Source organism: Triticum urartu, chromosome 4A (genome assembly GCF_056163025.1).
Source record: "Triticum urartu cultivar PI428250 chromosome 4A, HENAU_Tu73, whole genome shotgun sequence".
Classification (NCBI taxonomy): Eukaryota; Viridiplantae; Streptophyta; class Magnoliopsida; order Poales; family Poaceae; genus Triticum; species Triticum urartu.
In genome coordinates this window covers 205079324-205084059 of record NC_141876.1, presented here as the reverse complement: position 1 = coordinate 205084059, position 4736 = coordinate 205079324, and the positions used below count along the sequence as shown (strand labels likewise).

Here is a 4736-nt window from a genome sequence, read left to right as displayed (position 1 = left end):
GTCAAGAATTCCTTTCATTCTTCAATTGTTCTTTAAGATTTCTCTCAAAGTTATGATCCGCCAAGCTATACTCTAAAATAAACATGGTATTCAACACACGTTTTGTTTTGAGGAGTTCAAGCATTCTTTGTAACGCCCTCGATGCGGCTATATCTCCCACATGTCGAAGCACGACTTAGAGGCATAACCGCATTGAAAGCAATGTCGCAAGTGAGGTAATCTTCACACAACCCATGTAATACATAAGGGAAAGAGATACATAGTTGGCTTACAATCGCCACTTCACACAATACATGAATATAGCATTACATCATCCAGAAACAATCAAGGTCCGACTATGGAACTAAAATAAAAGAAGACTACCCCAAATGCTACACAGATCCCCGATCGACCCCAACTGGGCTCCACTACTGATCAACTAGAACGAAACAACTCAAAGGACAAGATCTTCATCGAGCTCCTCCTTGAGCTTGGTTGCGTCACCTGCTCGGTAACATCCGCACCTGCAAACTGGTTTTGGAAGTATCTGTGAGTCACGGGGACTCAGCAATCTCACACCCTCGCGATCAATACTATTTAGGCTTATAGGAAGGGTACAAGGTATGAGGTGGAGCTGCAGCATGCGACTAGCATATTTGGTGGCTAACATACGCAAATGAGAGCGAGAAGAGAAGGCAAAAGCACGGTCGAGAAACTATGATCAAGAAGTGATCCTTTAACAACCTACGTCAAACATAACTCGAACACCTTGTTCACTTCCAGGACCCCGCCGAGAAGAGACCATCACGGTTACACACGCGGTTGATGCGTTTTGGTTAATATAAGTTTTAGGTTTTCTACAACTGGACATTAACAAATTCCCATCTGCCCATAACCGCAGGCACGGCTTTTGAAAGTTCAAACCCTGCAGGGGTGTCCTAACTTAGCCCATCACAAGCTCTCACGGTCAACAAAAGGATATTCCTTCTCCCAAGACAATCCGATCAGACTCGGCATCCCGGTTACAAGACATCCTCGACAATGGTAAAACAAGTCCAGCAAAGCCGCCCGAATGTGCCGCCAAATCACGATAGGAGCTGCACATATTTCGTTCTCAAGGCACACTCAGATGAGACTAGCTACGAGTAAAACCAACCCTCAAGTTTCCCTGAGGTGGCCCCGCAGGCCGCTCAGTTTGGATCAACACTTAGAGAAGCACTGGCCCGGGGGAGTTAAAATAAAGATGACCCTTGAGTCCGCAAAACCCAAGGGAAAAGGCTTGGTTGTTAGTGCAAATGGTAAAAACAAGGTTGGGCCTTGCTGGAGGAGTTTTATTCAAAGCGAACTGTTAAGGGGTTCCCATTATAACCCAACCGTGTAAGGAACGCAAAATCCGGGAACATAACACCGATATGACGGAAACTAGGGCGGCAAGAGTGGAACAAAACACCAGGCATAAGGCCGAGCCTTCCACCCTTTACCAAGTATATAGATGCATTAATTAAATAAGAGATATTGTGATATCCCAACAAAATAACCATGTTCCAAACATGGAACATACTCCATCTTCACCTGCATCTAGCAACGCTATAAAAGGGGCTGAGCAAGCGGTAACATAGCCAAACAATGGTTTGCTAGGACAAGGTGGGTTAGAGGTTTGGCTCAACAATATGGGAGGCATGATGAGAAAGTGGTAGGTATCGCAGCATAGGCATAGCAAAAGAGCGAGCCACTAGCAAGCAAAGATAGAATGATTTCGAGGGTATGGTCATCTTGCCTGAAATCCTGCAAGCAAGAAGAACGAGTCCATGAAGAAGATAAACGGACGTAGCCAACGGATCCTCACAAACACAATGTTATCGGAACCAACCGAAAGGAGCAACACCGGAAAGAGGCAAACAACATAGTAAACAACCATCACATAAACATGGCATGATGCACAACCAAGTATGATGCATGTCCGGTTTAATGACACATGGCATGGCAAAGTGCACAAACAATCCTACAAATTAAGTGGAGCTCAACATGCAACTCCGTTGCATATTGACGAAACACCATGTTCAAGTTATTTAGTTCGATCTCGTTTATCTACCCAACAATATTAAATGTTGTTAGCATGGCAAGAGGTGAAGCATAATGAATCTATCTATCTAGGCAAGTTTAAATGAGGCCGGAACAACAAAACAACAAGTCCGGAAAATCCTCATGTGCATATTTTGGTTATGGTACTGTTCTGCCCTAAACAATATTTTATAGTTGTTAAACATGCAAAGTGATGCCACCATGTTAAACTATGCATTTTTCTACCCCATTTATATATAAAGATTATTTAAAACCGAGCTACGGTTATTTAGTTATGAATTAAAGCATTTTAGTATGGCATAGGAGCAAATTAAAGCAAACATCATTTAAGAATTTTAATCATGGATGAAAGTGGCAAATTATGGAACTACGCAAAATTCTAAGCAACTTTCATATTAAGTTTGTTTTAATCTGATGCACGGTTGTGGAATTATTAAATGCATGATCCACAAGGGCTTTTCTGTAAAACAGATAAACTCTGGATAAAAGACAAAATCGCAGACACGAAAAAAAACATATTGGGCCGAAAACTGGTGGATCAGGGCTGGAGGGAGCTGCTCACATTTGGCCTCGGCCCGGTTCGGTAAGGAAGAGACTTGGCAGGCAGGGAAGGCAACGTGGTCGGCCCACGTGCGCACGCGATCCAGCCCTCTCGCTCGACTTGGTCAACGGGAGGGGCTCTCGTGGGGAAGAGCCTGCATCTTGTTCGCCTGCTCGAAACAGAGGAAGCAGGGCGCGATGGCAGGGCTTGGCGAAGGTGCAGCTGCACGAAATTGAAGCGGCGGCGGCTCCAGGGACTGGGCGGGGCTCCATGAAGAAGATGGTGGCGGAGGCCGATATGGATGAGGGTAGATGGATCCCGGCGAGTTGCAGCAGAACGGGGCGGATCTTGGAGCTCCACGAGCAGAGAAGAATCCGGCGGTGGCTGGGTCATCGGGGACCTCGTCGGCGGCACGAACGGAAGGGGAACGACCCGGACCAAGGCAGAGGACGCGCGGGCTCGGGTCGGAGCGCTCGTCTCCCTTGAAAAGAAAACGCAGTAGCAGGATGGAGGCCCGGCAGGGATCCAGCGAGGTAGGGCTCCATGGGGCGGAGGGGGCCAGGACGGAGAGGTTCAGCGGGAGCCGCGGCGAGGCAAGGACCTGGAGGAGGAGGAGGAGGCACTCGGGCGGTCGGAGAGGCACCAGGGCTGGTCCTGGTAGTGCTCGACGACGCACGGCCCCCGGTGGTGCTGCTTCTTGCCGTGGCGCGTGAGGAAGCAGAGGAGCTTGTGCGCGAGGCTGCAGGCGCGGGGAACCTGGTGAAGCAGTCGCCGGCGAGGGGAGGAGGCGCTGACTTGCTGGAAGAGCAAGGTAAGGACGAGAAGCACCAGGGAAGGAGAGGAGGCCGAGGGGATCGGTTCAGTGGCTGGCGGCAACGGCGATTGGTTGGGCACAGAGAGCAAGGGGAAGGATTTGTTGGATCGGGGCTTTTTGCTGCTGGTAGGTGGGGATGGATCGATGGAGGGATTGGGCCACTGGTGAAATCGAGGAAGGAAAGGAGGCGGCGACTTGGTTGCACTGAAATTGAGGAGAAAGTGGGTGGCAGCGCTAGGGTAGGATCCTTAGAAATTAGGGGTTTGGTCTCAGTTTAGACTAGTATATATAGCGGGTAGGTTAGGCTAGGGAATATCTCGTCCCTCCGATCATAATCGGACGATCTCGGATAAAATAGGTTAGGGAGCCCAAATAATAAAACGGAGATGTTTTGTAGATGTTTGGGGATGATCCGGACCCAACGATGACGACTGCTCGGGCGGGTCCGGGACAATTTTCGGACGCGCGAGTGAGGAGGGCCGCGGGCTGACGAGAGAGGTTAGATTGGGCCTGGTGGATTGTGGAGAGTGGGTTGGCCTGAGAGAAGAGGGGAGAGAAACTGCCCCGCATGGTTTTTGGAGACTGAAAACGTCCGACGAAAACACCAGCTATACTGCCGCTATAGTTAACGGTTGGGCTATCAAACGGACTCCGAATGCGATGAAACTTGGCAGGCGGCCTACCTACACTATAATAAGACTGCATGCCAACTTTCAACCCAATCCGAGAATATTTTCTGGCCACTTATAAAATACTATTTTGGACATGCCGCGGGCGCATGCAAGTGTGTCTGGGCTCAGAACGGACAACGGACGGAACAAGGAGACCGGGACGGATGCAAGTTTTGAAAACATGAGGATACAATGCGGATGATGACATGGCAAGATGCAACACGCAAGTGAAAAATAAGGCAACAACAGCGAATAACTCGAGGACACCTGGCACGTCGGTCTCGGGGTGTTACAACACTCCACCACTACGAGAGGATCTCGTCCCGAGATCTAGGGTGGCACCGGAGGGAAACGGAAGAGGAAGAGAAGAGGTAAAACTAATTGCTTCTTTGACAAATGAGTGAAACCAAAGAACCTTGCGAGGTTGAACAAATTGAAAGAAAAGAATACAATGAAGATGAATGAAGTGGAAAACACTCCGTTAGGAAAGAGGAACAAGGAACATTGCGAAAAACCTTAAGGTTGAAGGGCAAGATATATATCGAAACCACTCCAGTTAAAACCAGATAGAGAAGGATTAAGAATGAAATAATTTGGACAGCACTCCGGAATCAAACAAGAACTTGACAAGAAGAGAGTATGCTTGATG

At 48.4% G+C, this 4736-nt stretch overlaps 1 long non-coding RNA gene across 1 annotated transcript; it reads right to left on the bottom strand.

Annotated features, from left to right (window-relative positions):
- Positions 1-236: 236 nt before the first annotated feature.
- LOC147975386 (uncharacterized) lies at positions 237-3688 on the bottom strand. Its single transcript, XR_015600725.1, has 2 exons — positions 1757-3688; positions 237-510 (listed from the first exon to the last, which is right to left on the bottom strand). It is a non-coding gene; the product is annotated as an uncharacterized LOC147975386 (long non-coding RNA).
- Positions 3689-4736: the final 1048 nt, after the last annotated feature.